We start from the raw sequence: 11,485 nt of genomic DNA, 5'->3' as shown, positions 1-11,485 counted from the left end.
CAAAGGTCGTCTCCCAAATAGGGGGTTAGCGCCGGGCCCTCCTCCACAGGTGAGTTCCGGGGTGGTGATGGAGTCCCCGCGTTTGTATTAAAGTCAATGGATGGTTTATGCACCAGTGCAAAAAAAGTGTTGTTAGATAACTGCAAGGCTTCCTTCAATGCTCCTTCTCGTTCCTTAGGTACCTGGGCGCGTGATGTTCTCACTCTGCTGGTGTTATGCCTGTGCCTATTTGTTCGTGGTGTCAGCCAGGTGTCTTCATCTCGTGGTGCCTATGGGGAGTGCATGAGAACCTTGGAGTGTAACCAAGACCATGCATCCTCTGGGGAGGTAAACACTTGCGTTGCTTCCCCATCGATCACCCGCAACTTTGTGTCAGGGAGTCCGGATCCTCTGGGTTTGTGCTTGTTCCCAATATGTCCACCTCTTGGCAGCTCCAAACTCCACTATCTATTATAGCACAGAGTTAAAGAATGGCCAAGTGGGGAATGGGGTTTTAGGTTGGGAACAGCGGGGAAGGAGACCTGTGGAAGCAAAAGCTAAGAACACAATAGCAAGATTATTCACATTGACTTTCATAAACTTTGTTTCTAATATTTATATACTGAACACATGAATGATCAAGAGCTTTCCTATATCATGACCTTATTAGCTCTGGGTACCTGGAAAATAAAGAAGGATTATGCAAACTTTCATCTGAGCGTTTTTTAGAATGAAATCTTATGCTCTGAACCTTGAACTGTCTCAAGTTATTCCTTGGAATAGCAACTACATTATAACAGTAATCAATGAACACATTTGTTTTCAGGAATAAACTGCAATAGACTCATGAATGATACTGCAAGGTCACACTCTGTCTTGACTTTCAAGATTCAATTGCTTAGAAATGATTATACACTTTAATATCAAACTGTGCATCAAGATTTCAATGCCTAGAAATTATTGCGCACTCTGCCGATCTGAAACACAAGGGTTAAGTGCCAAGAATGAATCACGGGCTCTGTTGCTGATTCAACCATCAGGATTTAAATGCCTAGAAACGATCGCACACTCTGCCAATCTGAATTGCAAGGGTTAATTGCCAAGAATGAATCGCGCACACTGCTGCCGATTCAACCATCAAGGTTTAAATGTCAAGATACGATCTCGCACTCTGCCGATCTGAGCTGCAAGGTTTAATTGCCAAGAATGGATCGCGCACACTGCTGCTGATTCCACCATCAAGGTTTAAATGCCAAGGTATGATCGCGCACCCTGCCGATCTAAGCTGCAAGGGTTAATTGCCAAGAATGAATCACGCACACTGCTGCCGATTCAACCATCAAGGTTTAAATGCCAAGATATGATTGCGCACTCTGCCGATCTAAGCTGCAAGGGTTAATTGGCAAGAATGAATAGCGCACACTGCTGCCGTGTCAACCATCAAGGTTTAAATGCCAAGGTATGATTGCGCACTCTGCTGATCTGAGCTACAAGGGGTTATTGCCAAGAATGGATCGCACACACTGTTGCCAATTCGTACATCAAGATCCTAATGCCATGAAATGATCGCGCACTCTGCCGATCTGAAATGCAAGAGTTAAATGCCAAGAACGAATCGCGCACACTGTTGCCGATTCTTACATCAATATTCCAATGCCATGAAATGATCGCGCACTCTGCCGATCTGAAATGCAAGAGTTGAATGGCAAGAATGAATCGCCCACACTGTTGCCGATTTGTACATCAAGTTTCTAATGACATGAAATGATCGCGCACTCTGCCGATCTGAAATGCAAGAATTAAATTCCAAGAATGAATCGTGCACACTGTTGCCGATTCGTGCATCAAGATTCTAATGCCATGAAATGATTGCGCACTCTGCCGATCTGAAATGCAAGAGTTAAATGCCAAGAATGAATCGTGCACACTGTTGCCGATTCGTACATCAAGATTCTAATGCCATGAAATGTTCGCGCACTCTGCCGATCCGAACTGCAAGAGTTAAATGCCAAGAATGCGATTACCAAAAGGGCCCAAAACTCTTCTGAAAACTGAGTCGGCGGTCCAACCCAACCTCCGCCTTACCGCCTTACTTGAGGATCACCAAGAAAATTAGGACAGGGCCTGGAAATCCTAGGTAGGCCTCCGGAACAGGAGTTCAGGAAAATGCTGCTGCTCTGCACCGGGGCCTCTGAATAGTGAGCACGTGGAGCTGGGCTGGGTCCCTTAAATAGACCCAGACCCCGCCCACGTGCCACACCCAGCCAGACTGCAGGAGAGGATTCTAGAAGGGCTCAGAACAGGGACCACACCCTAACCACACTCTGTAATCCTGCAGCGAAGTCTTGAAAATGAGCAATACATTTCAAACAGCATTAATGACGTTTCAAGATGAATCGCTGCAATGCAAAAGGTTAACATACTGCATTAACACATAATGCATGAATTATTACATTACATAAGGATTGGCTTTTTGCATTACGTCGCCCGTAGGGCGCGCACTGTCCTGATGTTGACACTGTGCTGGAAATAAAAGAACATATTTTTAGTTCAGACCAATCAGATGCTGTTTTACTCTAATAAAGGAGTTACATTGTTTTTGCACTTCAGCAGTAAAGTCTGGAGAAGCTGAAATCTCAGCACTTTCATGACACCATAGGCCTTTAGAGCGGGATAGTTGAAGAATCAAATCACTGTCTCTAAAATTAAGGAGGCAGGCCACTAATGGTTGTGGAGGATCACCTGGGCGTGGAGGTCTATCAGATATTCTATGGGCCTGTTCCACCGAGAAAAAGTTTGAGGGGTTCCCATACAGAACATTGGCAGTCAACCATTGTTCCACAAATAGTTCCACACTATGGCCTTCTGTTAGTTCAGGGAATCCCACCAGTCTGATGTTATTATGGCGTGATCTCCTTTCTGCATCCTCCGCCCACTTATGGAGAGCAGTCATCTCCAGTTTCACCTGCGCTATCTGTGTTTGAAGTTCCTGACCCATAGGGAGGAGGGCGGCAAGCAAGAATTCCACTGCGTCCACCCGCTCCGCTAAATTGTGGTGATCTACTCAGAGTAGATAAACTTCCATGGCTATTGCATCGATCCTAGCCTCCAGTGAAGTTTTTGTGTCCAGAATAGCCTGGAGGACTTTGTCAAGCTGTGTGGAGTGGAATTTTAGTGTCATATCCAATTGAGTGATGGTCTCCATCGCACCACCATCTTTCAAGAGTTGATTTGGTTCTTGCCCACTGTTCTTTGTGCCGTTAGTTTTACCCATCATTGCAGTACATGTGTGTGGCAGAGAGGGGGATCACCTGTCTTCTGAGGAGCACTCCAGCGCACAGGAAAGTATCAGCCGACCACCCAGCAAGTATATTGAGGAGCACTTACATTGTCTCAGATGGTGATCAAGAGCTCAAAGAAGGATGCTGGAGGCCGCAGGGAGCCACTGAGCCATATTTTTGTCCAGACTCTTTTTCAATTATGATGGTCTCTGCTTCCACCACGTGCCAGACCGCAGGATTTGTTATGGGATCTTCCCTTCATGAAGAGGTAGTCCCCACGGGAGGTTAACGTTGCTCCCTCCTGGCCGCCGCCGACATAGGCCTCCCTCCTTGCTTCGTTATCCTTTGGAAAGGCCTTGTCAGATGACGCCTGCCCGTGGTTCCCCCCTGCCTATTCAGTACTGGGGGGCCTCACCACCATCCCCACATATGCTCAGCCAGCTACCCCATCCGATGCAGTAGGGAAAGGCAACGACACCAATTCACTGCGTGACAGGGCTCCTCCTTCCTACCCAAATATCCTCCACTGGGACGGTTTATGGTAAAGGAGGAGGGCCCCCTCCAGTTTCTGTTTTCGCCACTTCGGTGGGGATCTCGTATATCGCAGCCGCATCGCTGCCGCGTGTCGTCTCAATTGCCCTGTGTAGGAAAGTACCATCTTGCCTGGCATGTTACCCCCATTTTTCACTGTATATATGTTGTTTTAGTTGTATGTGTCACTGGGACCCTGGTAACCCAGGGCCCCAGTGCTCATAAGTGTGCCTGAATGTGTTACCTGTGTAGTGACTAACTGTCTCACTGAGGCTCTGCTAATCAGAACCTCAGTGGTTATGCTCTCTCATTTCTTTCCAAATTGTCACTAACAGGCTAGTGACCATTTTTACCAATTTACATTGGCTTACTGGAACACCCTTATAATTCCCTAGTATATGGTACTGAGGTACCCAGGGTATTGGGGTTCCAGGAGATCCCTATGGGCTGCAGCATTTCTTTTGCCACCCATAGGGAGCTCTGACAATTCTTACACAGGCCTGCCACTGCAGCCTGAGTGAAATAACGTCCACGTTATTTCACAGCCATTTTACACTGCACTTAAGTAACTTATAAGTCACCTATATGTCTAACCTTTACCTGGTAAAGGTTAGGTGCAAAGTTACTTAGTGTGAGGGCACCCTGACACTAGCCAAGGTGCCCCCACATTGTTCAGAGCCAATTCCCTGAACTTTGTGAGTGCGGGGACACCATTACACGCGTGCACTACATATAGGTCACTACCTATATGTAGCTTCACCATGGTAACTCCGAATATGGCCATGTAACATGTCTATGATCATGGAATTGCCCCCTCTATACCATCCTGGCATAGTTGGCACAATCCCATGATCCCAGTGGTCTGTAGCACAGACCCTGGTACTGCCAAACTGCCCTTCCTGGGGTTTCACTGCAGCTGCTGCTGCTGCCAACCCCTCAGACAGGCAGCTGCCCTCCTGGGGTCCAGCCAGGCCTGGCCCAGAATGGCAGAACAAAGAACTTCCTCTGAGAGAGGGTGTGACACCCTCTCCCTTTGGAAAATGGTGTGAAGGCAGGGGAGGAGTAGCCTCCCCCAGCCTCTGGAAATGCTTTGTTGGGCACAGATGTGCCCAATTCTGCATAAGCCAGTCTACACCGGTTCAGGGACCCCTTAGCCCCTGCTCTGGCGCGAAACTGGACAAAGGAAAGGGGAGTGACCACTCCCCTGACCTGCACCTCCCCTGGGAGGTGTCCAGAGCTCCTCCAGTGTGCTCCAGACCTCTGCCATCTTGGAAACAGAGGTGCTGCTGGCACACTGGACTGCTCTGAATGGCCAGTGCCACCAGGTGACGTCAGAGACTCCTGCTGATAGGCTCCTTCAGGTGTTAGTAGCCTTTCCTCTCTCCTAGGTAGCCAAACCCTCTTTTCTGGCTATTTAGGGTCTCTGTCTCTGGGGAAACTTTAGATAACGAATGCATGAGCTCAGCCGAGTTCCTCTGCATCTCTCTCTTCACCTTCTGATAAGGAAACGACTGCTGACCGCGCTGGAAGCCTGCAAACCTGCAACATAGTAGCAAAGATGACTACTGCAACTCTGTAACGCTGATCCTGCCGCCTTCTCGACTGTTTTCCTGCTTGTGCATGCTGTGGGGGTAGCCTGCCTCCTCTCTGCACCAGAAGCTCCGAAGAAATCTCCCGTGGGTCGACGGAATCTTCCCCCTGCAACCGCAGGCACCAAAAAGCTGCATTACCGGTCCCTTGGGTCTCCTCTCAGCATGACGAGCGAGGTCCCTTGAATCCAGCGACACAGTCCAAGTGACCCCCACAGTCCAGTGACTCTTCAGTCCAAGTTTGGTGGAGGTAAGTCCTTGCCTCACCTCGCTGGGCTGCATTGCTGGGAACCGCGACTTTGCAGCTACTCCGGCCCCTGTGCACTTCCGGCAGAAATCCTTTGTGCACAGCCACGCCTGGGTCCACGGCACTCTAACCTGCATTGCACGACTTTCTAAGTTGGTCTCCGGGGACGTGGGACTCCTTTGTGCAACTTCGGCGAGCACCGTTTCACGCATCCTTGTAGTGCCTGTTTCTGGCACTTTTCCAGGTGCTACCTGCTTCAGTGAGGGCTCTTTGTCTTGCTCGACGTCCCCTCTCTCTTCAGGTCCAATTTGCGACCTCCTGGTCCCTCCTGGGCCCCAGCAGCGTCCAAAAACGCCAAACGCACGATTTGCGTGAAGCAAGGCTTGTTGGCGTCCTTCCAGCGGAAAAACACTTCTGTACGACTCTCCAAGGCAAGAGGGATCCGTCCACCAAAGGAGAAGTCTCTAGCCCTTTTCGTTCCTGCAGAAACCTCAGCTTCTTCTGTCCAGTCGAAGCTTCTTTGCACCCGCAGCTGGCATTTCCTGGGCATCTGCCCATCTCCGACTTGCTTGTGACTTTTGGACTTGGTCCCCTTGTTCCACAGGTACCCTAGATTGGAAATCCACAGTTGTTGCATTGCTGGTTTGTGTCTTTCCTGCATTATTCCTCTAACACGACTATTTTGTCCCTAGGGGAACTTTAGTTCACTTTGCACTCACTTTTCAGGGTCTTGGGGAGGGTTATTTTTCTAACTCTCACTATTTTCTAATAGTCCCAGCGACCCTCTACAAGGTCACATAGGTTTGGGATCCATACGTGGTTCGCATTCCACTTCTGGAGTATATGGTTTGTGTTGCCCCTATCCCTATGTTTCCCCATTGCATCCTATTGTAACTATACATTGTTTGCACTGTTTTCTAAGACTATACTGCATATTTTTGCTATTGTGTATATATATCTTGTGTATATTTCCTATCCTCTCACTGAGGGTACACTCTAAGATACTTTGGCATATTGTCATAAAAATAAAGTACCTTTATTTTTAGTATAACTGTGTATTGTGTTTTCTTGTGATATTGTGCATATGACACTAAGTGGTACTGTAGTAGCTTCACACGTCTCCTAGTTCAGCCTAAGCTGCTCTGCTAAGCTACCATTATCTATCAGCCTAAGCTGCTAGACACCCTATACACTAATAAGGGATAACTGGGCCTGGTGCAAGGTGCAAGTACCCCTTGGTACTCACTACAAGCCAGTCCAGCCTCCTACATTGGTTGTGCAGTGGTGGGATAAGTGCTTGAGACTACTTACCACTCTTGTCATTGTACTTTTCATAAGAGAAAAATATACAAAACAAGGTCAGTGTATATACACATAGCCAAAAAGTTTTGCATTTCCTCTTTTCACTCTTTTCTAAGTGCTGAAAAGTACTCCTAAACTTTCAAAAAGTTCTTAAAAGTTTAAAAAGTTTTTTTTTCTGTCTTTCCAAAAAGTTCAGAAAACTTTTGTCTCTTTCTCTATCACTTTAACTCTCTCTAAAAAATGTCTGGCACAGGCCAAAGTGTTGATCTGTCCAAACTTGCATATGACAACCTTAGCTGGAAAAGAGCAAGGAGTCTCTGTATAGAGAGAGGTTTGAGTGTAGGGAAGAATCCTGCCTTGGAACTGTTAATTAACATGCTTAGAGAACAGGATAAGGCCAGAGGTGGCCCATCTGTTGAAAAAGTACCTAATAGTTCCCAATCTGATTCAGGGACTCCCCCAGGAAAAGATTCAGGAAAGAAACTTCCTAGCCTGCCCATTACTAGACAATCTAGCATAGATGGTAATGATGATGAGCCACACCAAAGAAATAGTGTTGTCTCACATCATAGCAAAAGCATTTATTCTCACCATACTGGTAGTAATGTTTCTGTAAACCAAGCTGTTAAGTTGGCTTCTGTAAGGGACAGGTCTCCTTCTGTTCATTCCCATCATAGCTCTGTTTCTAGAAATGTCCCTCCCACCAACCCTGATGACAGAATGTTAGAGAGGGAACTCAATAAGTTGAGGGTGGAACAAACCAGACTGAAGCTTAAAAAGCAACAGCTGGATTTGGATAGACAGTCTTTTGAATTAGAGAAGGAAAGACAGAAGTTGGGTTTAGATACCCATGGTGGCAGCAGCAGTATTCCCCATAGTCATCCTGCAAAAGAGCATGATTCCAGGAATCTGCACAAGATAGTTCCCCCTTATAAGGAGGGGGATGACATTAACAAGTGGTTTGCTGCACTTGAGAGGGCCTGTGTTGTACAGGATGTCCCTCAAAGGCAGTGGGCTGCTATCCTATGGCTATCATTTAGTGGAAAAGGTAGGGATAGGCTCCTTACTGTGAAAGAAAATGATGCCAATAATTTCCAAGTTCTTAAGAATGCACTCCTGGATGGTTATGGCTTAACCACTGAACAGTACAGGATAAAGTTCAGAGAGACCAAAAAGGAGTCTTCACAAGACTGGGTTGATTTAATTGACCATTCAGTGAAGGCCTTGGAGGGGTGGTTACATGGCAGTAAAGTTACTGATTATGACAGCCTGTATAACTTGATCCTGAGAGAGCATATTCTTAATAATTGTGTGTCTGATTTGTTGCACCAGTACTTGGTGGACTCTGATCTGACCTCTCCCCAAGAATTGGGAAAGAAGGCAGACAAATGGGTCAGAACAAGAGTGAACAGAAAAGTTCATACAGGGGGTGACAAAGATGGCAACAAAAAGAAGGATGGTAAGTCTTCTGACAAGGGTGGGGACAAATCTAAAAATGAGTCTTCATCAGGCCCACAAAAACACTCTGGTGGGGGTGGTGGGCCCAAATCCTCCTTTAATCAGAACAAGGAAAAGAAACCATGGTGCTATTTATGTAAAATAAAAGGCCATTGGACAACAGATCCCAGTTGTCCAAAGAAAGGCACCACAGCTCCTACCACTACAACCCCTACTGCTACACCTAGTGTCCCTACTAATAGCAGTGGTGGTGGGAGCAAACCTCCTAATAGCCAATCCAAGGGAGTAGCTGGGCTCACTTTTGGTAATTTAGTTGGGGTTGGTCTGATTAGGGAGACCACAGAGGCTACTTTAGTCTCTGAAGGGGCTATTGATTTAGCCACTTTGGTTGCTTGCCCCCATAACTTGGAGAAGTACAAGCAACTAACCCTAATAAATGGTGTTGAGGTCCAGGCCTACAGGGACACAGGTGCCAGTGTCACAATGGTGATTGAGAAACTGGTGCACCCTGAACAACACATACTTGGACACCAGTACCAAGTAACCGATGCTCACAACATAACACACAGCCACCCCATGGCTGTTGTAAATCTCAACTGGGGGGGGGTAACTGGTCCAAAGAAAGTTGTGGTAGCTTCAGATTTACCTGTAGACTGTCTATTAGGGAATGATTTGGAGACATCAGCTTGGTCAGATGTGGAGTTGGAGGCCATGCAGCAATGCTGGGCATCCCAGGGCATATTTTTGCTTTGACAAGGGCTCAGGCCAAAAAGCAAAAAGGACAGGGAAGCTTGGATCCTGGAACAATGGACCAAGTGCTCCCTAAAGCTAGGGCTAGTAGAAGCAAACCACTTCCTACTATCCCTCCCTCTACAGTGGATTCTACTTCTGAGGAAGAAGAATTCCCTCCCTGTGCAGAACCTACACCAGAGGAGCTGGAAGCAGACACTGCTGAGCTTTTGGGTGAAGGGGGGCCTGCCAGAGAGGAGCTGAGTGTGGCACAGCAAACCTGTCCCATATTAGAGGGTCTCAGACAGCAAGCTGTCAAACAGGCTAATGGGGATGTCAGTGACTCTCACAGAGTTTACTGGGAGGACAACCTCTTGTACACTGAGCATAGGGATCCTAAACCTGGAGCTGCCAGGAGATTAGTGATTCCTCAGGAGTACAGAAAGTTCCTCCTAACACTGGCACATGACATTCCCTTAGCTGGGCACCTAGGACAAATGAAAACTTGGGACAGGCTTGTTCCCCTGTTTCATTGGCCTAGGATGTCTGAGGACACAAAGGAATTTTGTAAGTCCTGTGAAACCTGTCAAGCCAGTGGCAAGACAGGTGGCACTCCAAAGGCACCCCTTATCCCACTGCCTGTGGTTGGGGTTCCCTTTGAAAGGGTAGGGGTTGACATAGTTGGCCCCCTTGACCCTCCTACTGCTTCAGGCAATAGGTTTATCTTAGTGGTAGTGGACCATGCCACAAGATATCCTGAAGCAATTCCTTTAAGGACCACTACAGCTCCTGCAGTGGCAAAGGCCCTCCTGGGAATATTTTCCAGGGTGGGCTTCCCAAAGGAAGTAGTATCAGACAGGGGAAGCAATTTCATGTCTGCATACTTAAAGGCCATGTGGAAGGAGTGTGGTGTAACATACAAGTTCACAACACCCTATCATCCACAAACAAATGGACTGGTGGAGAGATTTAATAAAACTCTCAAAGGCATGATTATAGGTCTCCCTGAAAAACTCCGCAGGAGATGGGATATCCTTCTACCATGCCTCCTTTTTGCCTACAGGGAGGTACCCCAGAAAGGAGTGGGCTTCAGCCCCTTTGAACTTCTTTTTGGACACCCTGTTAGGGGTCCACTCACACTTGTAAAGGAGGGTTGGGAACAACCTTTAAAAGCTCCTAAGCAGGATATTGTGGATTATGTACTTGGCCTCAGATCAAGGATGGCTGAGTACATGAAAAAGGCCAGTAAAAACCTTCAGGCCAGCCAAGAGCTCCAGAAGCAATGGCATGATCAGAAGGCTGTTTTGGTTCAGTACCAACCAGGGCAGAAAGTGTGGGTCTTGGAGCCTGTGGCCCCAAGAGCACTCCAAGATAAATGGAGTGGACCCCACACAATTGTTGAAAAGAAGGGTGAAGTCACCTACTTGGTTGACTTAGGCACTGCCAGGAGTCCCCTTAGGGTGCTCCATGTCAACCGCCTGAAACCCTACTATGACAGGGCTGATCTCACCCTGCTCATGGCAACAGATGAGGGACAGGAAGAAGATAGTGATCCTCTACCTGATCTCTTCTCTTCCACAGATCAAGATGCTCTTGTGGAAGGTGTAGTTTTGGCTGATTGTCTTACTGCTGAGCAGAAAGACAATTGCATAAATCTCCTAGGACAATTTTCAGAACTCTTCTCTACTGTGCCAGGCACCACTTCTTGGTGTGAGCACACTATAGATACTGGAGACAGTTTACCTGTCAAAAGTAAGATCTATAGGCAGCCTGACCATGTCAGGGACTGCATAAAGCAAGAAGTTCAGAAAATGTTGGAACTAGGAGTGGTTGAGCACTCTGACAGTCCATGGGCTTCTCCTGTGGTACTGGTACCAAAACCCAATTCTAAAGATGGACAGAAAGAAATGCGGTTTTGTGTAGACTATAGAGGTCTCAACTTAGTAACCAAAACTGATGCTCACCCTATACCCAGGGCAGATGAGCTCATAGATACACTGGCATCTGCCAAGTATCTAAGCACTTTTGATTTGACTGCAGGGTATTGGCAGATCAAATTGTCAGAAGATGCTAAACCTAAGACTGCATTTTCTACCATTGGAGGACATTACCAGTTTACTGTAATGCCTTTTGGTTTGAAAAATGCACCTGCCACTTTTCAGAGGTTGGTGAACACAGTCCTGCAAGGGCTGGAAGCTTTCAGTGCAGCATATTTGGACGATATAGCTGTCTTTAGCTCCAGCTGGGATGATCACCTGGTCCACCTATGGAAAGTTTTGGAGGCCCTGCAAAAGGCAGGCCTCACTATCAAGGCTTCAAAGTGCCAGATAGGGCAGGGTAAGGTGGTTTATCTGGGACACCTTGTTGGT

The sequence above is a fragment of the Pleurodeles waltl genome, chromosome 2_2, assembly GCF_031143425.1.
Source record: "Pleurodeles waltl isolate 20211129_DDA chromosome 2_2, aPleWal1.hap1.20221129, whole genome shotgun sequence".
Classification (NCBI taxonomy): domain Eukaryota; kingdom Metazoa; phylum Chordata; class Amphibia; order Caudata; family Salamandridae; genus Pleurodeles; species Pleurodeles waltl.
The sequence above is the reverse complement of the archived record's forward strand: the minus strand, read 5'-3'. Positions refer to the sequence as shown.